General features: G+C 46.6%; 1 long non-coding RNA gene across 3 annotated transcripts in view; it reads left to right on the top strand.

Moving 5' to 3' along the window:
• The window catches only part of LOC309524412, a 41537-nt gene that overhangs the window by 5559 nt on the left and 8276 nt on the right, over positions 1–27702 (top strand). For all 3 annotated transcript variants that reach the window (XR_014215895.1, XR_014215896.1, XR_014215897.1), the window contains exon 2: positions 24556–24699. This is a non-coding gene — a long non-coding RNA (uncharacterized lncRNA). The remainder of the gene's footprint in view (positions 1–24555; positions 24700–27702) is intronic.

Raw genomic sequence — 27702 nt, 5'->3', positions numbered from 1 at the left:
TTTCTCTCTCAAAAGGCTGCATAACAGAAACAGCAAAAAGCTATTTGAGGGCATCTGGTGAGAAAAGTGGAGCGCTGCTGCCAATGCACTGCAATGTGTGCACAAAGCTTTACCCGACACCACCTTTTCTGTATCCATGCGCAAGCAAACATGCTTGCATGTATCTAAGCTCCATCCATCATATCACTTGCACCATTTATTAAGACCTCATTGTAAAGCTCTGGAAAAGGGATGATGGTGACACCCCCACCCCTCACTTCATTGTGGCGTGTCAAAGTCACATATAGAGTAACTGACATCTGCAGATTTTGCATGCCAGGGTGACTGTAACTTGAACTGACAATATAAATTGCTGTTCGCATGCTCCCAATGACTTTGCTGTGTCCCCAGAGCCTGACGCCTTTTTTCAATTAAAAGCACACATCCCATCCTTTCACAGGGTTGCAGATGTACTGTAAGCGGCTGGCAGAAGGGGTGGGGGGAGGCTGACATTCACAGCTGGAAGTGGGAACTGAGAAAAAGCTCCCGGCATACGCACGAAGAAATGTGCTTCTGGCTATGGATAAGAAGAAGGGATTCCATTGCCTGTGGGTGGTTTGTGTGCCTTTCAGGGGTGCCGACTAGCCCCCACATCTGGGGAGCATGTCATGTGACACATCATGTGATGTATTGTGCCCTGCCCAGTGCACAAGTGCTTGCACACCAGGCTGGGTCAGGCTGCGTTGGCATCCTGCCCCTGCCGCCATGATGCCAGTGCTTGCATATGAGGTAGGGAATGGGACATCTTGTGGGGATGCACCAAGTGGGGGCGGGATGCATGGAGGGTGATCTTCAACCTCACGCGTCCCAGCTCCCTCCCAGCTCCTGGGCTCCCCAGGAGAGGTGGGAGGCATGTTGTGGGCTACCGTCTGTGGGGGGTGTCAGCTCCCTCAATTTTGGGGGTCCTTGGCCTCCTGCTTCAAAATATTGAGGGGACTGATGCCCCTTGTGTCCCCATATCTGGTGCCTCCCCCCCCCATAACACCAAAGGTGCTATCAAGTCTAGCACTCCATATCAGGCGAATGCTTTTGGGTGTAGTGTATGTTAATTTCAGTAAGGCTTTTGACAAAGTCCCCCATGGTATTCTCATGAGGAAGCTGATTAAATGTGGATCGGATGAGATAACAGGTGGATTTGTAGCTGGTTGGCTGACCAAACCCAAAGAGTGCTCACTAATGGTTCCTCATCATCCTGGGAAAAAGTGACAAGTGAGGTGCCACAGAATTCTGTCCTGGTCAACATCTCCATAAAGGACTTGGATGAAGGAATTGAGGGGATGCTCGTCAAATTTGCAGATGGCACCAAACTGGGAGAGGTAGCTAATGCCACAGAAGACAGAATCAGAATTCAAAATCACCGTAACAGATTGGAGAACTGGGCAAAACTAACAAAATAAATGCCAGCAGGGACAAAGGTATGGTACTGAACTTAGGCAGGACAAACCTGCTGCCCCAATATAAAATGGAGGACACCTGAAAAGGATCTTGAGGTCTTAGTAGAATACAAGTTTATCATGAGTCAAGAGTGTGATGCGGCAGCAAAAAAAGAGAATGCTATTCTAGGCTTTATCAACAGAAGTATAGTGTACTAATCAAGGGAAGTACCGGTAATAGTCCCGCTCTATTCTTCCTTGGTCAGAACACACCTGGAACATACCTGGAATACTGTGTCCAGTTCTGAGTGCCACAATTAGAGAAGGATGTTGACAGGCTAGAATGTGTGTAGAGGAGGTCAAGCAAAATGACCAAGGGCCTGGAAACTAAATCTTATGAGGAATGGTTGAAGGTATTGTGTATGTTTAGCCTGGATAAGAGGAAACGGAGACTGATAGCTATCTTCAAAAGGGTTGTTACATGGAAGATGGAGCATGCTTATTTTCTTCTGTTCTGGAGGATAGGACCCGAGCCCATGGCTTCACGTTAGAAGAAAGGAGATTCTGACTAAACACCAGAAAGAAATTTCTGACAGTAAGAGTTGCTCAACTATGGAACAGTCTCCCTCAGGAGGTTGTGGACTCTCCTTCCTTGGAGGTTTTTAAGCAGAGGTTGGATGGCCATCTGTCATGAGATTTAGATGAGATTCCTGCATGGACGAAAAGACCCTTCGGTTCCTTTCCAGCTCTACAATTTCTTTGATTCTTTGATTCTATGATATGTGCTTAAATATTCTCTTCCAGTTGAGTTTAGGCAGGTCTCCTCCATGTTGAACTTCCGACTTCTGATTTGTTTTTGAATTGTTATCTTTATTGTTGTTCATTTGGCATGCTCAGGAAATATGGCATAGAAATAGACTGTCAGGGAACTGCCATTGGAAGGAAAGGAGGTGGAAGGGCTTACACAGGTTGGGAGAGACTCAGCAGCTGAAGAGGGAACCAGCAGGGGGAGAGGAGGTGAGCTGTAAGCAGGAGGGATGGCTCAGAGACACTTCCATTTGAATATTTAGTTATGTCCTTCGGCCTACAAGCAGGCTCCGCGTGCTTTCAATCGTTTATGAACCACGTCCTGGGGCCTTTGCTTTACAAGAATTGTGTGGCCTTCTTAGATGATGTGTTAGTATATTCAGAGAATGAGGAGCAGCATGTAAAAGACGTCAGGGAAGTGTTGGGCAGACTGCAAGCCAATCAGGTGTGGGTGAAACTAGAGAAGTGTCAGTTTCATACCAAGGAGGTGGAATTCCTGGGGTACCGCTTGTCGGACAAGGGATTGGCCATGGATCCTGGCAAGGTCCAAGCGGTACTGGAATGGAAAACACCAAAAACAAAGAAGGATGTGCAAAGGTTCCTTGGATTTGGAAACTTCTATCGGAAGTTCATCAGAAATTTTGCCCACTTGACGGCTCCCATTATGGACTGTCTCAGCAGTAAGAGGAAATTCGTTTGGACGGCGGAGGCGGAGCGAGCTTTTGAGGAACTGAAAAGGGCGTTCGCTTCGGAAGAACAGCTCCTGCATGTGGATTTACAAAAACCGATGCGAGTGGAAACGGACGCATCAGACCGGGCGGTGGGGGCGGTGCTTCTGCAGCCTGGGAAGGAGAAGTCGGAGTGGAGACCATGTGCCTTTTTCTCGTGAAAGCTGAACAAATCAGAGAGGAACTACACGGTGTATGACCGAGAACTACTAGCCATTCATGAAGTGTTCATGAGATGGAGGCATTTATTAATTGGGGCACAACATAAGGTGCAAGTGTGCACGGACCACAAGAACTTAGAGTATTGGAGAACGGCACGAGTGCTCAACCAACGGCAAGTGAGATGGGCCCAGGAGTTCTCCAAATTCCACTTTGAAATTTGTTATGTGCCAGGTCCAGAAAACGTTAGGGTGGACGCTCTCTCACGCAAACCTGAATATTTGGAAGGGGAGGGGGCACCCGAAGAGAGACATGTCATCCCAGAGGACCGCTGGGTGTGTGGGGCGGCATTGGTGGGGCAAAGAGAACTGGTAGAGGAAACAGAGAATGATGAATACGCCCAGAATAAGCTCAGAGGTCTTAGGGGTGAGGGAGAGGAACCAGGGGGTTTCGAGGAAAGAAATGGAGCTTTGTATTACAAAGGGGCACTGTATATACCTGAAGGAGAGTTAAGGGGGAGGGTACTCAAGCAGTTGCACGACAGCCCCACGGCGGGGCATTTTGGACAACACAAAACCATGTGGTTGGTCACCAGGGAATTTTGGTGGCCTAAGGTGAGGGAAGATGTACGGGAGTATGTAAGAGGGTGTGAGCAATGCCAGCGAGCCAAAGGGGAGAGGCGGGCGCCGGCGGGGCTATTAGAACCCTTACCAACACCAGAACGACCTTGGGAGGCAGTGTCTATAGATTTTATGACTGATTTGCCGAAGTCCAAGGGGAAAACAGCCATCATGGTCGTGGTAGACCTACTAACAAAGATGTACCACTTTGTAGCCTGCTCGCATGCAGTCACGGCGGAAGAGACAGCGAAGTTGTTTGTAGAACACATTTTTAGGTTGCACGGGGTGCCATTGAGGGTGGTCTCAGACAGAGGAAAACAATTTACTTCCAGGTTCTGGAGGAAGCTCATGAGCTTACTGCAGGTGGAGGTCAACTTTTCGACTGCCCGGCACCCTGAAACCAACGGGCAGGCGGAAAGAGCAAACGGTGTTCTCCAGCAATACCTGAGGTGCTATGTCAATGACAGAGAGAATGACTGGGTAGAGAAGTTGGCGCTGGCGGAATTTGCCTACAACAATGCAGAGAATGTGTCCACAGGGATGAGCCCCTTCTTGGCTAACTATGGGTGTCATCCCAGGGCATTCCCAGGGGGCGGAGGGGAGAGATGGAGCGTCCCGGCAGCCGAGCATTTTGTAGAAGAAATGGAAGCAATCCATCGTCAGCTCCAACTCAACATAGAAAGGGCGAAGGAAGAATACAAGAGGCAGGCAGACAAGAACCGAAGGGAAGGTGAAACCATAAGGGTGGGAGATCGGGTGTGGCTGTCAACCCAAGGGTTGCCGTTCAAAGGGGGTTGTAAGAAATTAAGACCCAGGAGATTGGGTCCCTTTGAGGTCATTCAACAAGTCAACCCAGTGGCTTTCAGGCTCCGGTTACCCAACCACATGAAACTGCACCCAGTATTTCACAGGTCGTTACTGTCACCGTATGAGGGGGGGACGAGAAGGGATGCCCACACGGGAACCGGTCATAGAAGAAAGGGAATGCAGCAGCCATGTGGCAGAAATCCTTGACGCCAGGTGGAAGGGGGATCAGGTGGAGTATTTGGTAGCGTGGGAAGGAGAACCGGAGTCAGAAAACACTTGGGTAATGGCAGAAGATATCAATGACGAGGTATTGATAGAAACGTTCCATCAAAGGTTCCCAAGGAAACCTCTGTCTGTGGAGAGGTTCCGGAGGGAATACTTTGGGACCACCGATGAGGAGGAGGAGTTGGAAGGATTCCCAGACTCGGAAGGGGAAGGGGAGATGGACTCTGAGGAGGAGGAGTACTTCGAGACCAGGAACCGCAACAGGTGGAGAGAAATGTTCGAGACGTCGGAAGATGAAGGAAGTTCCTTTCGGGGTTTTGCCTCCTCACCGCCCATAGAGGAGGGGGCGGGAGGGGGTGACGGGGGCCCTGGAGGGGAGGTGGATGTCAGGGAACTGCCATCGGAAGGAAAGGAGGTGGAAGGGCTCACACAGGTTGGGAGAGACTCAGCAGCTGAAGAGGGAACCAGCAGGGGGAGAGGAGGTGAGCTGAGGGAAAGTAAGCAGGAGGGATGGCTCAGAGACACTTCCAGCGAAGACAGTGGGGAGGTTTCAGGACCTCCTGTAGGGACACCCACTCCTCGCCGGAAACTGTCACGTAGAGAGTCCAGAAGACGTGTTTCCGTTAAGGAGCTTTTATGTTGGAAGCGATTCCGAAAGCAACCACTGTCGGAATCTGCTAGCGACTGACGGAGCCATGTTTAAGGGGCTCCGTTACAGACAGAGGTTTGCAAGCTTGACCAAACTCTGAGGGACTTGGATTTTACGCACAAGCAGCTCCTCGTCCCATCACATAGACTAATGATTATTTCCATTTATTTCAGTTTGGGAGATCCATTGAAACTGATTAGGGCCATTTATTTCCTTAAAAAAAATTTTTTTTAACCGGCCAATCAAATCAAATTAAATCACATCACATAAATTCCGAATTACAAAGCCGAATTTTAAATTTTGTTGGGGGGACCCATATTTCAAGATCCGAAGGGGGATTCTGATCATCTTCTTGCTACTGCGTTAATGTCCAAATCAGTCCAAATCAGTCCAAACAGAGTTCATAATTCTATCCAGTCTTATCTTGCTGTTTCCACATCACATCTTGTTTATATATTTTCTCTTTTTTCTTTATGATCTCTTCTGATAGTCTCCTTAAGCCGATAAACGCCAATAATAATAATAATCGTGTGAATTTTCCGTTCTTCCATTCCTCAAATCAAGATGGTTTCCATATATCATCACCTTCATAGATAACATCGCTCTTTCCATCTCGCAAAACTGTCGCTCTTAAGTCCCTCTGAGGAGTTTCACCCACAATATATAAACAGCTCTATTTCTCTCTCCTCCCATGTTTTATTCTTGTCTTGTTTTATCAGAGATCTCTTCTATAGCAGTCTTTACTCCCCCTCCTTCCTTAAAATATGTGCATTCCTTCATCCAAATTGTTTTCTTTTGAAGTTCTTGCAGCTAGTGGTGCGAATCAGGGACTGCGTCCAGGAGCGCCGGAATCCCACAGGAGGGCTTTGTGCCTATTACCCCCATCCCCACAAGTTCGGGGGTGGTATAGGGCAGTGTTTCCCAACCGGTGTTCCGCGGCACACTAGTGTGCCGCGAGACGTTGCCTGGTGTGCCGTGGGAGGGAGGCGGGCAAGTCGGGCGGCGAGAGGCGGGGCGGCGGCGGCGAGGATCCGCGTCGAGCCGGGGGCGGCTCCACGGTGGTGGTGCCGAGGTTTCTCTCTCCATTCTCCCCTCACACACACACACAGGAAATAACACAGGATCAGCTGACAGGACCCGGCCAATGGGGCGGCGGCGGGGCAGCGCGCGCAAAAGGGAGGAGCGCGAGACAGCGGACGAGGAGGAGGCCGGCATGTCCGGGCAGCAGCAGCAACAACAGCAGCAGCAACTCCCGGCGACGGCTCCTCAAGCCCCGAGCAACCCTACTCCCTCACCGGCCTCGGCCGCCCTACTGCTCCACCCGCCGCCGCCTCCCCCGCCGCCGCCGGCCACCTCAGCCCCGCCGCCGCCCCTCCTCCGCCCGCTATCGCCGCCACCACCACAACAGCCGCCGCCGCCTCAGCTGGGCCCATGCCTGCCGGGAGCGGCGGCGGCAGCAGCAGCAGCAGCAGCAGCGCCCCGGCGCCCTTCCCTCACGGCAGCGACCCGGCCCTGAACGAGCAGGAGAAGGAGCTCAAGCGGCGCCTCAAGCGGCTCTACCCGGCCGTGGACGAGCAGGAGACGCCGCTGCCGCGCTCCTGGAGCCCGAAGGACAAATTCAGCTACATCGGCCTCTCGCAGAACAACCTGCGCGTCCACTACAAAGGTAGAGGGACGGAGGGAGGGCGAGGCCGAGGCCACCGCCATCCCCAGGCCCCCTCCGCCTCTTCCTCCGAAAGGCAGGCTGAGAAACTCCCAGGGAAGCTCTGAACGTCTCCCCCGAAACCGTCGGGAGGCTTCGGTTGTTGCCTTTCTCCGCCGAGGTTGGTGGACCCCGAGCCTAGGCTTCCTTCCCGCACCCCGCTTTCCGAAGACCGCACACCAGTTGGGCCAGTACATATTCCCCTCCCGTGACTGGAGCGGAATAGCCCTTTCTCTTCTTCCCCAACCCTTGTCGTCCCTCAGTCCCTCGCTTTGCTGCCTCCTCCCCCCCCACCCCCAAAGCTTGGAGGTTCCCCGGCAAGGGGGAGGGGAAAAAATTGAAACTTACACTTTCGTGCGTCCCTCCCGGCGTGACGCTGCGCGCTGACGTCACAGGGCTGTAATGGTGGTGTGCCTCGATATTTTTTTCATCAAACAAGTATGCCTTTGCCCAAAAAAGGTTGGGAAACACTGGTATAGGGCACAGCAGGCAAGGGCAGTCCCCCCCACCGTCCTGGGGGGGGGGTAGAGAGGCTAATTACTCCCATCATAGCCTCCAAATTACCTCGTGTGGGTCGGAGAGATGTTATTGTCAGCCATCTTCCGATGCGTAGGGCCATTTATTTCCAAGTGTCATATTCAACTAAGTTTTGCTCAGAGTACACTCATTAATTTCAGAGGGTCTACTATGAGTAAAACTTAGCTGAATTATGGAAAAATAGTGAGTATCACTCAATGCTAGTCCTACTCAAAGTAGAACCATTGAAAATGATGGACTAACTTAGTTTCAGTGAGTATACTCTGAGTGTCTAGTTAAAACATGATGGGTTGGAGCCAATATTAGTCCTATTCAGAGTAGAGGCACTGACATCAATGGACATGAGTAATTTGGTTTAATAATTTCAATGTGTCTTCTCTGAGTATAACTAAATGTCAGCCCAATCGTATCTTAGACCCCAAATGCCTTGCGAGTCGACCATGTTGGCTCCCAAACGCCGCAAAACCAGAAGTGAGTGTTCCAGTTTGGGTTCCAGTTCTTTGGAACCCAAACATCCGATGTGGCTTCCAAGGCTTCCGATTGAGTGCAGGAAGCCCCTGTAGCCAATCGGAAGCCGTGCCTTGGTTTCCGAACATTTTTGGAAGTCGAATGGACTTCCGGAACTGATTCCGTTCAACAACCATAGGATGACTGTACAGTGAAACAAGAATTGTGTTACAGTTGTAATTTATACCTCTGAATTGGAAGGAAATGGATAGTTCAGAATAACTTTTTTTTAAAAAAAAAAAAAAAGCACTACAAATAATTAGTGATATCTTCTGTCACTGCTTTAAAACCATTATATCAATAGCATAGCAAAGACAAAGGTTAACTAGGAAACCATTACAAGTTTGCAGGCTTTATCCAATGCTAATCCTACCCAGATTAGACCCACTGAAATCGATGAACATGACTAAGGTAGGTCCATTAATTTAAATGGATCTGCTCTGAGTAAAATATAGTTGGAGACAACCCTAGATTCCTAGCCAAGTGAGAGTAAGTTTAGGCAACATGGCTATAACAGACAGAATATTAGCCTGTCAGTGTAGACAGTACTGAGCTAGAAGGATCAATGGTCTCATAGAATCACAGAATTCTAGAGCTGGAAGGGACCCGAGAGTCATCCAAAACCACTGAGCTGAGTGAGCCTTTTGGGGAACAATAAACCCCATGTGGGGAAATTCTTCTGGTTAAGCTACTTTAGATGATTCAGAATCAAGTAGTTAATTAAGAGTGGCAATTTAATTTATATTGCCAGATTAAGCCCATTCTTTGATTTAATTGGGTGTTTGATAGGTAGATAAAGAAAATCTGTGTTTTGGAAAGGACACATAAGAAGGCAGAGGGTTGTTTTCAATTGTCAATCACGAGGAATCACACCCCTCTATATTACTTTGATGAAGTAATGAAATGAGATATAATCCGGAGATCTTTTCAACAACTCTACTACAGTGCATTCCTCCTACATTCAGCTTCACAAGAAAATTTGTATTTTCTTTCTGTTTAATGGGTTGTAGTTTTTTCTTGGCTATATTGTGAGTGGTTTCCTGCATATGGTGTAATATGAGTCTGTTTCACATATGTTTTTATGTACTATTGCCATAGCCTCTTTTGGACAGACATTACTTGGCCGTGGCACTCCATGCTCTAGTAACTTCCAAATTGGATTACTGCAATGCACTCTGCGTGAGACTGCTCATGAAGAAGACTGGGAAATCTGAACTGGTCCGAAATGCAGGTTGGGGTTGCCTTTAAAACTCTCATAATCTTGGTTCTGAAACAGCTGCATTAGCTGTCACTTCAGATCCAGGCCCAATTCAAGATGTTCAAACTAGTGCTTTAAACTCTGTGTAACTTAGGCCACAAATGTCTAAGAGACTTCAATAACATATGGGGACACAAGTTTGAGAAAGGCTGCTGTAGACCCTTCCAGGGGTGATCCTCTTGGTGATTCCACCAGCTTCAGATGTTCAAGGAGGGAGTGGTGGCCCAGAAGAAAGACTTCTCTGTGTCAACCCCCAAATTGTTTTCAAGACCCACCCTGCTCCTGTAACTGTACTTTTTTTAACTGTTTTTATTTCTGTTTATCATTCACATGCCTATTAAGGACAATTATTATTGTTGTTGTTATTTCTACTAATTACATTGATGACCTATTAGAAAACTGATTCCAACTGACTGCCTTCACTCAGAGTTGGCTTCAGGTATGGCGTGCTCTGGTCCATGGGGTCACGAAGAGTCGGACACGACTAAACAACAACAACATCATCATAAGCAGTGTTTTTTTTCTAGAAAAATAGATGCCGGTACTCACCATGAAGTTGTTACAGTAAGTGTCATACTTTTTAACACCCCCCCAAAAAAAACACCCGGATGCCAGTACTGCATATACTTGAGTACACCATGAAAAAAGTACTGATCTTAAGAAATAAAGCAATAGACAAAGTCAATAGGACACATAAACATAAGGGTTGTACCCAACTATATCATATTCAGGGTAGACCTATTTAAATCAATGGACATGACTAAATTGAGCCATTGCTTTCAATGGGTCTACTCTGAATATGACTTACTTGGATACAACCAATATGTTGTTATTGTTGCTGTTTTTTTATAGTTATGTTTATTTATGTACCACTTTTTTCCCTACTGGAACTCAAGGCAGGGGTGGAGCTACCTGCCCTGGCACCCGGAGCGGTGCAGGGGTGGTGCTAGCCGGCCCAGGGGGGGGGGGCTGGCTGGCAGCACTGTGTGTCCTTAGCCACCCGCTTCCCATGTGGTGAGCATGGGGGGGCTCCGCTTGCCTCCCGCATGGGGAGCTTCCCTAGCCGCCTGCCACTTGCACGGCGAGTGTCGGGAGGAGTGCCGCTAGCCGCCCACACGACGAGCGTCGGCGGTGCCGCTAGCCGCCTGTGGCAGTATCATCCCTAGTGGCCCACCGCCTGCGTGGCGAGTGTCCAGGAGTGCTGCCCATGCAGCAAGCAGCGGTGGGGGTGGTGCGGCGATGTCACCTGCCCTCACGGCTGACACCTGGTGCGCACCACACCCCCCACACCTGCCTTCCTCTGCCAGTGACTCAAGGCAGCTTACAGATAAAAATAAGAACAGCTAAAAGTGTAGAAAAAACAATCATTACAAAACAATTGAACAATTGATAGAATTAAACCTATATACATATATGGGACACAGGTGGCACTGTAGGTTAAACCACAAAGTCTAGGACTTGCCTATCAGAAGGTCGGCGGTTCGAATCCCCGCGATGGGGTGAGCTCCTGTTGCTCAGTCCCAGCTTCTGCCAACCTAGCAGTTCAAAAGCATGTCAAATTGCAAGTAGATAAATAGGTACCACTCCGGCAGGAAGGTAAACGGCATTTCCGTGCGCTGCTCTGGTTCGCCAAAAGCGGCTTAGTCATGCTGGCCACATGACCCGGAAGCTGTACGCCGGCTCCCTCAGCCAATAAAGTGAGATGAGCGCCGCAACCCCAGAGTCAGTTGCGACTGGACCTAATGGTCAGGGGTCCCTTTACCTTTACATATATAAATCTATTAAAAACATACAAATAATTACCATAAAAGTAGAACAGCATCCAGCTCTTTCATTAAAAGCAGTCAGTTCCAAAAAGCCTGTTGGAACAAAGAATTTGTCACCTGCCAGTAGAAGGACAACAAGGAGGGAGCCAGTCTGGCTTCTCCAAGGAGGGGGTTCTGGAGTCTGCCAGCAGTCACAGAGAAGGCCTTCTCCCGCATCCCCACCCAGTATGCATGTGGGGGTGGCAAGACCAAGAGAAGAGCCTCACCTGAAGATCTCAAAACCCAGGCAGATTCATATGAGGGAATACTGCCTTTCAGATACTTTAGTACCTTGCTTCTCAAACTTAATCCGTTCCGGAATTCTGTTCCAAAACCAAAGCATTCCAAAAGCAAGGCACACTTCCCATAGAAAGTAATGCAAAACAGATTAATCCATTCCAGACTTTTAAAAACAACCCCTAAAACAGCAATTAAACATGAATTTTACTATCTAACAAGATCATTGATCCATAAAATGAAAGCAATAATCAATATACTGTACTATTAAATAAATAATTGTCCAGTAGTACCTAAGCCTTCGTGTGCATGCACATTTCTTCAGATACACTTCTGTATCTGTACACTTCAGGTACCTGAAGAAGTGTGCAGGCACATGAAAGCTCATACCTAGAGCAAACTTAGTTGGTCTCTAAGGTGCTGCTGGACAATTTTTAATTTTTTAAATTTATTTCGACTGTGTCAGACCAACAGGGCTACCTACCTGAAAATAAAATAAATAAGACAGTACTGTAGATGATAAAAATTATTATTATTATTATTTCCTTACCAGCACTGCTGATAGTCATTGTTTGGATTGGGGGGGGGGGCTTTTATCCATTTCCACAGTCACACAATCAATCAATCAGTAGCTGAGCTGGGTTCCACACAGTCACAAAAACAAATTAACTGAAAAAGCCTCAAAAACAAAAACGCAAAATAAGCCTCAAAAACAAAAACGCAAAATAAATAGCAAATACAAAAGTGCCAAGCTTAATCCGTTCTGGAAGTCCGTTGGCTTCCGAAATGTTTGAAAACCAAGGCACAGCTTCTGATTGGTGCAGGCGCCCCGGAAACAATAGCCGACAACTGAATTGAATGTTCAGCTTCCAAAAAATGTTCGAAAACTGGAATACTTATTTTTGGGTTTTCGGTGTTTGGGAACCACGGCATTTGAGTGCCAAGGCATTTGAGAACCGAGGTACTACTGTAGCTTATACCTTAGGGTTTTGTAGGTTGTAACCAGCACTTTGAAATGTGTCTGGAAACAGACCAGGCCAGTGATGCTGTTGTAGCAAGGGAGTCATATGCTCCCTATAACTGGCCCCAGTCAAGAATATGTTTACACATTCCCAGTGACTTTGTGTACACTTAGGAATTGCTCATAAAAGGTAGTCATCCCCACCCAACCCTGCCCGCAATCTCTCTGAGAGTGACAGCACCACATCTCACTGCTCCTAAGAAGTATTGCAGCCACGTTTGTTTGTTTTTGTTTAAATTTATATACCACCCTTTATCCAAAGAGCCCAGAGGAGTATACAACATTAAGGACACAATTTATGAAGCATGATAATAAAGACATAATACACAATATAATAATAAAGTAATCATAATAACAGTTCGCCTTCCCACATTTACCAGGCCATAGATTATTTAATGGCCAAAGGCCTGGGTAAAGAGGAATAGTTTTGCCTGGCACCTAAAGACATGTAATGATGGTGCCAGGTAAGCCTCTCTGGGGAGAGCATTCCACAGACAGGGAGCCACCACAGAAAAGACCTCGTCTCATGTTGCCCCCCTCCGAAACTCTCGGGTAGGGGGACGTAGAAGATGGCATTGGGTGATAAGCGCAGGGTCTGGGTTGCTTCATATGGGCAGAGGCAGCCCTTAAGGTATTGAGGTCCTGAGCTATGTAAGGCTTTATATGTCAACACCAGCACTTTGAATTGAACCCAGAAATTAATCGGCTGCCAGTATTGTTGTGACAGGATTGGTGTTATATGCTCAAACCATCTTGTTCCAGTGAGCAATCTGGCCATTGAATTTTGCACCAGCATGTACAACGCATAGCAGTAATCCACCCAAGAGGTTACCAGAGCATAGACTACAGAACCTAGGCTATCCCTGTCCAGATAAGGACAGGGATAGCCTAAGTTATCTGCTTCATGAGACCAGGGCCCTGCAGGATCTGATTTCTTTCCGCAGGGCCTGTAAGACAGAGTTGTTCCGCCTGGCCTTTGGCTTGGAGCCAATTTGATTCCCTCCCTCCCTCCCTCCCTCTCTTTCTTTTTTCTTTTCCTTCTCCTCCTGCAATGAGGCTACATTTTAATATTTTAATGTTCCATTATTTTAATGTTGTATTTTATTTTTGTTTTTAAGTTGTAATCATTCATCTTTTTTTTATTATTGCTTGTAAGCTGCTCTGAGCCCAGCCTTGGCTGGGGAGGGCGGGGTATAAATAAAAAATTATTATTATTATTATTATTATTATTATTATTATTATTATTATTATTGGGTGCAGCTTGGATACCAGCTGAAGCTGACATAAAGCACTCCATGCCAATGAGGCCACCTGGGCTAAAGCAACAGCACAGGATTTGGGAGCACCCATAAGCCACACTATGTATCTGCTCCTTAAGAGGGAGTGTAACTTCTGCAAGAACTGGCAGTCTCCCATGCATCCAGTCAGTGGCATAGCGTATGCCCATGCTGCCCCGGGGCAGGGGCAGGGTCATGCCCCCAAGGGGGGCAGGGGCACCCTGCGCATGCCACAGTTCGGGGTAGGAGAGGGGCGGAGAAACTGCCACCTGACCTGGGGTAGAGCTGTACTAAGCACAAGTGCTGCAACCAAGACATAGTTCCTTCTTGCACAGAGCTGGGCTCCAATGAAGGAGCCTGCTGTGGGGGCGCCTGTTTCTGTCCACTTACAAAATTGCGCCCAGGGCCACAGTCCCCATGCCCCCCCCACTACACCTCTGCATCCACTAACAATGCCTCTATCTTATCTGGACTGAGCTACAGTTTATTGGCTCTCATCCAGTCCATTACCAAGGCAAGACACCAGTCCAACACATCCACTGTCACACCTGTGGATATTAAGGGGAAAGAGAACTGTGTGTCATCACCGTACTGCTGACAGCATATTCCAAAACTCTTGATGTCTCTACTCAATGGCTTCATACAGATATTAAGCAACACAGGGGATAGAATTGAACACTGAGGGACCCCACATTGAAAGCCCCGTGGTGGAAAACACACACACAACAACAACCCTCCTCAACCATCAGCCACTGAAGATGACCATCCGAGTAGGACCTGAACTACTGCAAAGCAGTGCCGCCCATCCCCAACTTGGATAGCCTCTCCAAGAGAATACAGTGGTCAATGGTACTGAAAACCACTGAGGAGGCAAGGAGAATTAACAGGGACACATTACCCTGTCTCTTTCCCAACAGAGGTCATCACATAAAGTGACTAGGACCAGTTTATGTGCCAAAGCCAGGCCCAAACCCCAGTTGAAATGGATGTAGGTCAGCAACCACCTCCTCAAGAACCTTGCTCAAAAAAGGGAAGTTGGTGGGAACTTCCGGGAGAAATGCATGGCAGTTCAGAGATCATACTGGTAGCTTCAGCTGACTGAAGATAATTACATGGTGACTGATAATAGCCAGACAGATAGTCTGGATCTATTAATCACTCTGGAGATACCTCAAGATGCTTGGATCAAAGCCATATTTCTGCTGTCTATGCTTTGCAGTTTGGACAGGAATTATAACAAACTGGCAAGCCCAGGAGAATGATATGGTACTTAAACGCCATGCAGTCACCTGAAAACAGGTAATAAGAATTACACCCTCTTTTTTCCTTTTTTTTTTTTAAAAAAAACAACCTTTAAAACATATTTGGGACAAGGAAGAGACCCCTCCTCCATCTGCTGGGAAAAACCTGAGTACCACCTTCTGTTGCTGAAAAAAATTGTTAAAAGTAGCTAGAGCAAGGTGGAAAGCTTGGACAAGAAAGATTAAAATGGATTATAGGAATACTAGTATCGTTTTCTTTATCTGGAGCAAATTCAGAGAATGTTGCTATTAAAGTTATGGTATTACCTCTGGAGAAAGACTGGAAAAAAAATGAAAATGGAATGTCGTAGAGGAGATCAGGATACTATTGTAGGCACAACAGGAAATGGAATACAGCAGGTCATGGAACTGAATATATGAAACTGGACATGAATGAGCAGCTATATAATGAGAAAAAAATGGAATACTAGGGAGACTTTAATATGGACATGGATGGAAGCATTTAGTATTATTATATATTGCATAATGGTGTTGGGAATTAATAGAGGTAAAATTAAAAGGGGAAAAACGGTTAATAAATAACAATTAGGGAACCTACCTTGGACTTTATGTAGGAAAAGGAAATGAATGATTCTGAGACACTTTAACATAAAAGAAATATTGTTTAACAGAAAGTGAAGTTGGATGTTCCCATGGACCGAAAGTTTTAACTAATCATATTTTCTTCTTTTCTGTAAAGGTGGAAAATTTGAAGTTCCTCTTTGGTATTTTTTGCTAATCTTTCCTTTCCTTTCTTTATTTTATCTTTCTATTTCTTTCCTCTCTTTTTCTATTGTCCCTTTATTATATTCTTCCATTTTTCACCTTTGTTTTGTAGCTGCAATTTTACTGTATTATGGGAAAATCTCAATTAAAAATCATGTGTGTGTGTGTGTGTGTGTGTGTGTGTTGGCAGCTGACCTGTGGTTACCTAAGTTCTCAGAATCTATAGAATGGTTTTGTCACTGCCTGCTTTGAACAGGCAGAGACCAACCCCCTCTTGTAAAGATGCATTGGCCATGTCTCTGCCCCAGACAGCTGTCTCCTCTCTGCTGGATTTTATCAGCCAAGAGGGGCAAGGGTCCAGATTACAGGTAGTAACCCAAATCAATCCAAGTGCCTTGTCCACATCCTTGAGCTGCATCAACTGAAACTCATCCAATAAAACAGGAATAGACTGTGCTCTGGGCACCCCATGAGAATGATCTGCTATAACAGCAGAATCAATGTCTTAATGAATGCAAGTGATTTCAACCTCAAAATGCTTGGCAAACAAATCGCAGTGAGCGACCATTGGTTCCACTACTTTTTTGGGGGGCCACTCTGCAAAAGGCCCCACACTACCTGGAAAAGCTCTGCTGGGTGGCATAGTGAGGTGGTAGCAAAGTATGCCTTCTTTGCTGTCTTCACTGCCACTGAGTAAGCTTGAAAATACACACTTACCAGGGTTTGGTTGTATTCATCTGGAGTTTTCCTGACATGCATTCGAGCTTTCTCCTAGATTGCTTCTTTACCCTAAGCTTGGGAATATACGGGCTCTATGAAATGGGTAAGGGTGTTCAGGGGTAATTGTGTCTGCAGCCTGAACCACTGGATGTTCCACAGATCGTCCAGGGCTTTGACCAGCTATATTGGCTGGATTAAACCCCAGAGCTGTTTGGAAACCACTCGGATTCATCAACCTCCAAGGGCAGACCATCCTAAAAGGTCCCCTGTCTCTGCATAGTGGAAATGGTGCTGAAACATTTCAAACCCACATAGCAGGGGCCACATATCTAAAGTGCTCCAAGTGGCTCCAGTTTCAGTGCCTGGCAATACATGCTGCATGGCATGCATGGCTCTGGGAACCCACAATTTGGCACTCATGGTAATGCCTGTGCATCAAGCAGGCTTCAGGGATTGTGAGGCTGTAGGTTTGAAAGGGGCTGGTTCTACTGGAGAATCTGGCTCGGAGCATGCATTCTCCAGGGATCCCAGTTTCTCATGACTGACAGGCTCTACTGACAGCCTGTGAACACAGTGATCAAGTTTTATTGGCTGGGGTCAGTTGTTTTAGGGGGAGCTCTAACAAAAGCAAAGTGCAGAGCAAACTTGCTAGTTGTTGCTGGACTTCTTTTCTTCTTTTGCAACCCACAAGGCTCCAGAATGTGGGGTCAAGAATTGCCTTCACTCTGATTTGGCTTCATAATGATGTCATGGAATGACAACTGAAGCCAGGTCTTGGTGGAGGCAAGTTTTGTATTTATTCTGCAGCTTTGTAGGTTACAGGAAATTGGCAGCCAGGAGCATTGCTGCTGCCACTGACAGGACCATAATAAACAGCTGGAACATGCATTGGGATATTCACACAACTATTTTCACCCCTCCCACCCACCAGTTCTCAAAAAGGATGTATGATGACTGAAGTATGATAGGTTGTTTGAAGTAACCAACTCTTGTATGCCATTAATGCAAGGGGAAGAACTCCACCACCTCTACCTTTCCTTTCCCTTCCTTATGCTTTTCCTTGTCTGCTTCCCTCCTTGCTTGCTTGCTTCTGCTATTTTCCCTTAAATCCACAATGCCATCTTGTGGCGGCAAGCAATGAAAACATCTAAAGGACCAAGTCATGGCAACAATACTCAGGCACTTTCATTTGACTCTGGATGCAGCCGTGTGTGTGCTTGTGGGGTAGGGGAAGCATTTGGCGACAAATACTAAGCAAATAGATCTTCAACCATAGAGAAGCAGGGGTAGAGTGATTCATTCTATAAAATCATAAGATAGGCACTTATGGATCAGACCAGCATCCCATCTACTCCAACATCCTATTCTCTCTCTCTCTCTCTCTTGGATATATTTTTAATTTGCTTTTCTGTTTTGTCATATCATCAAAGCATACTGTATTATATACAGGATAATAAGAAAAAATAAGGGACACAGGAGGTGCTGTGGTCTAAACCACAGAGCCTAGGGCTTGCCAATCAGAAGGTTGGCGGTTCGAATTCCCACAACGGGGTGAGCTCCCGTTGTTCGGTCCCTGCTCCTGCCAACCTAGCAGTTTGAAAGCACATCAAAGTGCAAGTAGATAAATAGGTACCACTCCAGCGGGATGGTAAACGTTTCCGTGCACCGCTCTGATTCTCCAGAAGCGGCTTAGTCATGCTGGCCACATGACCTGGATAAACTGTCTGTGGACAAATGTCAGCTCCCTTGGCCTATAGAGCGAGATGAGCGCCACAACCCCAGAGTCATCCGCGACTGAACCTAATGGTCAGGGGTACCTTTACCTTTAAGAAAAAATAACATAAATATAAGACATATATAAATGAATACTAGTAGTAACATAACTTACTCCTCCGATTTGTTTGACTCTTATAAACCTTACTTTTGACTCCCCTTCCACTCTTTCCTTAGTTTTCTAACTGCTATCTTTTCAACTGCATTTTCTTACTCTACTAAGTTCTTTTCATTACCTTATATAACCTCTACTGCTGAGTATTTTTTGGCAGCCTGTCATGCTTATTTTTTTGTTATAATGTTTTTCCATATAATCTATATAAAATGTCCGACCCTCTTTTAATTTTTTGTTGTCTTTGTTTCTGAATCTATTTGTTATGCTGGCAAGTTCTATATATTCTAATAATTTAAGGTGCCGTTCTTCATGTGGCAGTACTTCATCTGTTCTCCACTTTTGAGCTACCAGAATTCTGGTAGCTGTGGTCGCATACATCCATAGAGTAATTTGATTTCGTGGGATTTCTGTTGTTATTATTCCCAGAAGGAAAGCTTCTGGGTTTGGGGAAAACATTCTTCTAAACATTTTCTTAAGTTCATTATACAGCATCTCCCAAAATTCTTTTATTATTCTACAAGACCACCATGAATGATAAAATGTGCTGGTTGTTTCTTTGCACTTCCAGCATAGATCACCTTTAGAACTAGACATTTTGGCTAATTTGCTTGGTGTCAACTATCACCTGTGGATACCACCTGATTCTTGCAACGTCCATTTTCATTGGGGACCTGAGCATTGCAGTAATGCACTGTGGGCATTATTGTGGCATGGATAACGGGCAGATCATCTCCTTAAGTTCATAAGAAGAGCTCTAATGGATCAGGCAAAAGGCCCATCTAGTCCAGCATCCTGTTCTCTCAGTGTCCAATCAGATGCCTCAATGGCAAACTGACAAGCAGGACCTTGCTGCATCAGCAATTTCCTCATTTGTGTTTCACAGCAGCTGGCATTCAGAGGCAAACTGTTTTGGATACTGGGAAGCCTGGGAGGGTATCACCACTCTTCCAGAAGGCAGGACTCCATCCTACAGGTTTATATTACCAGGAGGTTTTCTATCTCTCTCCTTGTAGCAGCCATTTACTGTAGGTGTTTGCAGAAGGTTTTGATGTCCTCCCTCCCTACTTTACCTGACCTTGAAAGCCACTTTCTGGGGCTATTAATCAGCCAAACAAAAAGCATGGGAAATCCAAGCCATCAACCCACATCACCTAAAGGCTGAGGTTTGGTTTGGTTTTTAAAGACCCAGCCTACGTTCTTTTGTCTCTCGGTGAATTTTTGTTCCCAGTTTCAAGAGCCCTGAGGTATTGCCAGGCTCATGCATTGGCAAGGTGAGATGGACAAGGATGGAGAACAGAAGGCTGACATGTGTTGGAGGGGGTTGAGACTAGGGAACAGAGCCTGGAGGAGGCAGTTACTTCCCTCTCCCAGGATGTGCCTACTCTGGTTGGGGAATCCACCCCCACCCCACCCCAGCTAGAGATTCATGGGAATACAATCTGGGGAGGGAATCAACCAGTATGATGTAGTGGTTAGAGTGGTAGACTAGGACCTGGGAGACCAGGGTTCAAATCCTTAGTTGACCATGGTGCTCACTGGGTGACCTCACAGGTTTGTTGTAAGGATATAATGAAGAGGAGAACTATGTGTGCCACCTTGAACTCCTTGGAGGAAAGGTGGGACACAAATATAACAAACAAACAATCAAACAAAATTAAACCAATTGCTAGTAGTGGGTGAATGAGAGTCAGAAGGGGGTGGGTCACAGACTGGTTGTCTAGGACTCAGTGATGTTCCTATCACTGGGAATTGTCACATTCCCCTGTGATGTAGTGAGCACTTGCATGCTTAACAGTCTCAAAATGCTTGGCAGGTGGCCATGTTAACTCATTGGGATGCCACTGCTTCCATACACCTCTGAATTCTTCGCCCTGATCTTGCATTCCATCAGCTGGAAGTGCTGCTTCTGGCCTGCCTAGTCTTGCCTTTCTAGTCACTAACCTGAGCATAATGGCTGCTGAGACTTGCTACCTGTTGCTGAGCTTGTAATTCTACTCTATCTCAATAAAGATATATGCCTTAATCTCAAGTAAGAGTCTCTGTTGTGGGATCCAGGACACCATAGCCATTTAGAAAGCTGACCACAGGCAGTTTTGATTCTTTTATTCCCCCCTTCTCTGTTTAATTGCATTGGCAGTCAGTTAAGGTCCTTTTTGGCTGGAATGGAATTTGGATAAGCATTTGCTGATACTTCAGTAAAAGTGAAGCTCTGATCAATACCCTGTCTTCCCTATTTCCCTCTAGAGTAGATGAGGATGGGACATTTTTCATCCCAAGGGCCGCATTTCCTTTGGGGCAACTTTTGCGAGGCCACATACCAGTGGGGCCAGAGATGAAAGTGGGGGGGGGGGACAAATGTTAGTGTTACCTTTGCATTAGTTTCTACACACATTCTCCCACCCCTTTCCATCCTCCACCCAGGTGAAATAGAGGCATTATCAGAGTTAAATGACTCATTTCAGCCAGGAGAAAGCACTCAAGGTGGATGCAAAGCAGGAGCACCAAGGACCATGGGCTGGGGAGAAGAGTGGCTAGTGAGGACCTGTAGCATGTGAAGAGCCTCAAAGGACAGACAGAGAGGCTACAAGAACCACATTTGCCCCCTGGGGTTGAGGTTCCCCACCCCTGCTCTTCATTGTCTGCCAGTAAGAGTACACATTCAGGATAGTGACTGGCAGTAGTTCTCTAGGTGTTCAGACAGGGAGTCTCTCCCAACTCTGCCTGGAGGTGTTGGGGATTAAACCTGTGGTCTTCGGCATGCAAAGCAGGTGTTTTACCACTGAGCTACAGCCCTTCCCCGATGCTGTAGCAGTGGATTTCCTGCATTTGCTGGGGCCTAGACTAGATGACCATTGGTGCCCACTCTGACTCTACAGTTCTGTGATTCTAATGTACGCACATATTTATCAGTCAGCTGATAAATGAGTCTTTTTAAATCCACACTCCCATCTTCCCATTTTCTCCCCACTGCTAATGGTTCCCCATGTCTGGCACAGGATGCCTATGGTACCCTTGTCACAAACATCTGGAGGGATGCATGGCATGAGAAAACATAGATTTTGACAAGGGTGCTGAGCAGGCAAGTGGGAATGAGGCTCCACATTATGGGCTTAAAGGTAAAGGTAAAGGGACCCCTGACCATTAGGTCCAGTCGCGGACGACTCTGGGGTTGCACGCTCATCTTGCTTTATTGGCCGAGGGAGCCAGCGTACAGCTTCCAAGTCATGTGGCAAACCAGGGCAGCACACGGAAATGCCGTTTACCTTCCTGCTGGAGTGGTACCTATTTACTTACTTGCACTTCATGCTTTCAGACTGCTAGGTTGGCAGGAGCAGGGACCAAGCGACGGGAGCTCACCCCATCACGGGGATTCGAACTGCCGACCTTCTGATTGGCAAGCCCTAGGCTCTGTGGTATAACCCACAGCACCACCCGCATCCCACTTTTTTACTATGGGCTTTCATATGGTTAAATGTGTGTGCAGGGGCTGGGGGATACGCCAGTGTCAGTGAAGAAGACCCAGATTGAATCCATGGCATTTCCAGGGTTTTTTGTTTTTAAAAAAGAACAGGTAGCAGGGTGATGGGGAAAGCTCTCTGAAACCATTGAAGAGCTGCTGACAATTGGAGTAGAGAATCTGTGGTGATTGGATAGATAGCATGACATAGTGTTAAGGCACCTTCCTATGACTCTCCTTCACATGAAATGAGAAGACAGGAACGTTAAGATGTCCCTAGTACCTGGAAAGCCTTGAGGGCTGGGTGAATGGCACGCTGTGTGATAATCAATTTAAACTCCCTAGTATATTACAACATATGAACCAAAGAGAAGTCTTGCTGGATCAAGCCAGTGGCAGCATCCTTTTATCACAGTGGCAAACCAGATGCCTTTGAAAAGCCTGGAAGCAGGACCCAAGTGCAACAACATTCCCCTACTGTGGTTTCCAGCAACTGGTAATCAGAAACATTATTACCTCCAACTGTGGAGGCAAAGCAAATGGACTGGCAACCACTGATAGCCTTTACCTCCATGAATTTGTCTAATCCTTTTTTAAAGCTACCCAGGTTGGTGGCCATCATTGCCTCATACTATGCATGGTATTAAGAAGCACTTCCTTTCGTTTGTCCTGAATCCTCCAACACAGCCAAAAGCTAATCACCGTATTCCCCAAACCTGTGTTCTTGGTGGGCTGCAGCTCCCATCATTACTGACTATTTGTTATGCTGGCTGAGACTGATAGGAGTTGGAGTCCAATAACACATCAAGGGCACCTATGCTGGAGATGTCTGAGCTACCAGATTCAGTAAAGAGAAGGTTTGGAGAGCTCTCGTACTCTTCCCAAACCCCATTCTCAACTATTAAGTTTCAAATTCTGCCTGCAGCCTACTCACCATCAGAGCTGCTCCCTGCCCCCCACAAGCCCTCACAAGCTGCTTTTTCTGGCAAAGAAATGGAAAGACCTGATGTGAAGTTAGTCTTATTCACCCACTATGGCAACTAGGGCCTCATTGGGCAGGAGATGGGTGGGGGGGTAGAGGGCCTAGGGGAGGCATTAGCACCCTGGAGGATTGCCTTCTTCCCCCCACAAGCTGGTTCCTCAATCAATGTGTCTTGGTCACACTCCAGTGTGACGTGAAATTATCAGAACTGACTGTTATAGTCACTGATATGATCCTGGCACCCAATCTGTTCACTGGGCAAGACAGATTATGGGTCAGATTGAATACCACTGTTCTTATGGTAAAAACAGATCTTGCCCCATTCCAAACAAAACATTTATCATCTTTCTTAAATGGTTAGAAAATCTATTTTGTTTTGTTCTTAAAAAAAAGAAGAAAGAAGGGGAAATATATCAGAGAAACACCAGAAACCAACTGCCTTTTTTCATCTGCTGCTTGATAAAGTAGAGGCTTCAACCTGGGGACAAATCAGGCAGCTCGGGGCCTTGAATACAAAATCCAGGGCTGTGTTATTTGCCCCCAAATCCAGCTGTTCTTGCTGAAGTGTCAGAAAAGTTCATCTGAGGATATGCAAACATCTTTACATTAAACAGATGCCCCAGCATCCTATACAGAGAAGGAGGATATGAAAAACAGTGCAAATTCCAGGGGACAATCAACATTTGTATGTGTGCATTGTGGAGGGTTGAACTGGTGAACTTTGAAGTGGAGAAAGTGTTATTTATTCAGAGCTGTAGCGGGTTTGGTGGCCTCCCCCAGATACCTAAAGGACTTGTTGAGATAAGGCAGGCAGAACTCTGCCTTCTGCAGCAGACTGTGGTGCAGACTCCTCTGCCATTAGATGTGCCTCTTGCCAGGAAAGCAGTGCAATAGATTCCCTTGTCAGTTACATTGCCTCTGATTAATACAAATGTACAAGGCGGTTGATCCCAGAGAGCACCCTGTGGATTTATTTGCATAATTACAGCAGAATGTGCCCCTCCTGGTGACTTGGTCGCATGATACATATTTATTTGTGCATTTTTGTGCTGCCAACCAAGCCTAATTATATTCTTTCTCCTCTCTTCTTTCTGGAAAGAACCATAACTGCTCCAATGAGACATTATTTCAAGATGACACTGGCATTTGCAAAAGGACAACTGAGCAAGGCCTGTTTTCATAGCAGGCCCAGTGCTGGTGGTCAACATAATTAGGGGACTTACTCAGGGCCAGTGTCATGGACATAGCTTCCCACAGTCCAGAGGAACAGTCCGAGCAGGGGGGAAGGCAGCCAGTCAGAAGGGGGAGATAGAGACGTGCCTTTCTCTCAGCCAGCCAAAAGCAGTGGGTTAGAGTCCCCCTTTCCAGAAGGAGGCGGGAATGTACCTTATCAATACAGTGAGATTGGGCTGGATGCAGGCCAACCCTCTGGTGAGCGGCCATTAGTCACCTCTCAGGGGAGGGGAGAATCTTCAGCAGAAGAAGGGGTGGGAGCTGACCCTGAAAGTCTAAGAGTTTGCAGAAGAACAAAGGTCAAAGAGAGGCATCAATCAAAAAGGAGGAGGGGTGGACACTTTCCTGTTTCCTCTCGGGGATGCGATGATGGCTCAGATGCTTCAATTGAATTGCGATGGATAGTTGCTAGTGTGTGCGGCTCTGAGGCTAATGACTGTATACAATAAATCTTATTGTAATTACCACCACTGTGTGCTGTTTATCTATGCCAATAGCCTGCCAGCTCCTGCCAGCTTGAAGCATCTCCACTCTTCACATCAGATGGCCAGGAAAGAGTCGGGATGTCTGAAGAGCAAGGAGCAGCTGGAGGCGCGCTGAGGGGGGCAGGGGTGACGGGCACTGAAGCTGACCCCTATATGGTAACAATATGTGAAACTTAAATCACAGCTCGATCATCTAGCAGGAGCTTTTGGGGAGCAGAACAAGCAGTTAGCTCAAGAAGAGGACTTGCAAATGTCTAAGTCTCTAGTTGGCCCTCCCCCCAAGTTTTCTGGGGGAAATTTGGACTATTTATCGTTCAGGGTGGGATTTCTTTGGTTCATGAAGATTAAAGGTAAAGGTACCCCTGACCGTTAGGTCCAGTCACAGACAACTCTGGGGTTGCACTCTCATCTTGCTCTATAGGCCAAGGGACAGCTTCCGGGTCATGTGGCCAGCATGACTAAGCTGCTTCTGGCAAACCAGAGCAGTGCATGGAAACACTGTTTACCTTCCCGCCGTTGTAATTGCCTGTGAGCCAGAAAACGGAAGTTGACTTCCTGTGTTGTTTCCGTTTCCGCCAAATCAACTTTTTATTTTAAAAGCTTCCAATTTTCTCCTTAAATAAGATTTAGATCCAAAGACCTTGCTGGAAAATCTGCTGCTTTCGGTGACAACTTGTGGCTTTGACTGTAGGGTTGTGGTGAAGCCGTGAGCAATCTCAACTGCTTTTCCTCCCCCGCTCCACTCACCTCGTGGCAGCAGCGGGTTCACAGGAGGTTGCGGGAGTATAATCACTCCACTGGTCCTCTCAATGCTCCACTTCATCCATGGGGTTCTCTAGGGGGGTGCCTAGCCCTGGCACTCTCTCCTAATGCCCAAACAGCCTCAGAACGGTCTCCCTTTAATCAGACGACATGAGCTGCTCCACCATTTCCGATCCACAGCAGACCGGAAGTCCCCCAATTTTTAAAAAAGATTATGTTGCAATTCCACCACATGTGATAAAACATGCCTTCCTTCTCTTTACACTTCCAACATTTATTGGAGCCTGTTCTATACATTTTTGCCATTTTTATGGGCATGATATACCATCGATTTCCCTCAACTTCCTCTTCTGGTTCTTTACATAATAACTTCTCCTGCCTGTTTTATTATATCTTAATATTGCATTCTTTAGTTTGAACTTTGTTCCATTCTTGTAATTACCACCACTGTGTGCTGTTTATCTAGGCCGGCAGCCTTCCAGCTGCTGACAGCCAGACAAGCAAGCTAAGTAAGCTATGGCTTAGAGCAGGGTTAGCTCTGGAGGTCTGGAGCTCTCCATAGCTGACCTGAAGTATGCAGGTTTACCTGGCCCCCTCTAGGTTTGCCTGAATCTGCAGGTGGGTGAGAGTGGCTTGATTTTTTTTTTAAGAAGACTTATGTGTGCAGCATGCAAGCTTTAGCCTAATAGGAGCCAGCTGCAAATTATGGCTCTCTGGGGATCTGCCTTCCTCTGATCCTCATCCCCTCCCCCAATTAACCTCCATCTCCATGGCTCAGTAGTGGGACATCACCAAGACCGTCTCCCATGACATCCTTGATTCTGGTTTGGATCCTGAAATCTCAGAGTCTGGGATGCTCCTGATCAGGCAATCCTAGCTTAGAGCCTCAGATCATGAAGGTCCAGGTAGCAGCAGGGGAGGGCACCACTGTTTAGGAGGTCCCAAATTGAATTGACTACTGACATAGGGAATGAAACTAAAGAAGAGGTTGGATGATGCATTTTGTGGCTGCTGATTCTGATGCTGTTACCCTTCACCACCACTTCTGTCCGGGCTTCATTTCCTGAAGTCCCATAACCTTGAGATCAGATTCCTCTTCCCGAAGGGATAAGGCTGAAGTCTGGAGTAGTAGATGTGAGTCTTTTCTTATATTTGGGTTTTGTCACACATGTGGGGTTAAGCAGGGCATCTAGATCACCTGGTGCCACTTTGACATAGATTTAAACTCTAGTGCATCTCCTTATTTGGAAACCAGCTGCTTTTGTGAAGTCTGTTACATTTTGGGTGGCATGTATTTGGGGAAGAAGCTTCCTCATTTGTTCTTCTAATGAAACCTGCATGTTCCCCATAGGCATTAATGCCTTTGCAGTATTTGTAAAACCAAACAAGAAGGATTTCATGTGTCCAAGTGGGAAAGGAGACCTACCAAGGGAGAGGTCCAAGTTTAGGGTGATATAGTCAATAGAAGATTTTACCACATGTTGGCAACAGTTTCTTCAGTAAAACAGAAAAGCTGATAAATGAGCCAATACATATTAATATTGTTTAAATTGTGCAAAACACACACACAGAGTAGCAACAGCCCTATAAGGTTTACATGAGTAAAAGAACAAGCCAACTAAAAGATGGTTTGGCTTTTATCAGAGGTTCTGCACTGTGTCTTTTCCCAGCTGTGAATTGATGGGGGAAAGCTGGTATGAAGGTATGGAAAGAACAATAAGCAATTCATTTCCTACTCCCCCCCCCCCCGCTACTGACTCAAAACACTATTTGAGGTTAAGCAACAAAATGTCCTGTGGAACCTTAAAGACTAACACATTTATCATGGCATATACTTCCATGGACTAGAATTATATGCATATGGTATAATTCTCATTGGCAAGTATATACTGTGGTACCTCTGGTTACATACTTAATTCGTTCCGGAGGTCCGTTCTTAACCTGAAACTGTTCTTAACCTGAGACACCACTTTAGCTAATGGGGCCTCCCACTGCTGCCGTGCCGCCGCCGCCCGATTTCTGCTCTCATCCTGAAGCAAAATTCTTAACCCGAGGTACTATTTACCTTTATAATATATTTGAAACACAATAAAACAGACAGTGATGCAAATAGCCACTGCACCAGGGCAAATATATATGTGAGGCTCCCACCGTTTGTTCTCTGATGTTCCAGCAAATGCCATTCTGCTACTGAGTCTACTGGCACATGAGTCCATTGAGTGACGAAGAAGCTCGACCGGCCAGGAGTTCCTCCCTGGGTGGTGGCTGTTGCTCTCATAGCCCCAGCCCTGGTGGCAGATACAGGAAGTGCTGGGGGAAATGAAGATGGTCCATGCCTCCCTCCCAGTTCTCAGATGCTTCAAGTGCCACCAAAGATGTCCACCATAGAGCATTCTG

Source organism: Podarcis vaucheri, assembly GCF_965113315.1.
Source record: "Podarcis vaucheri genome assembly, chromosome: Z".
NCBI lineage: Eukaryota > Metazoa > Chordata > Lepidosauria > Squamata > Lacertidae > Podarcis > Podarcis vaucheri.
This window is presented reverse-complemented; position numbering and strand designations above follow the sequence as displayed.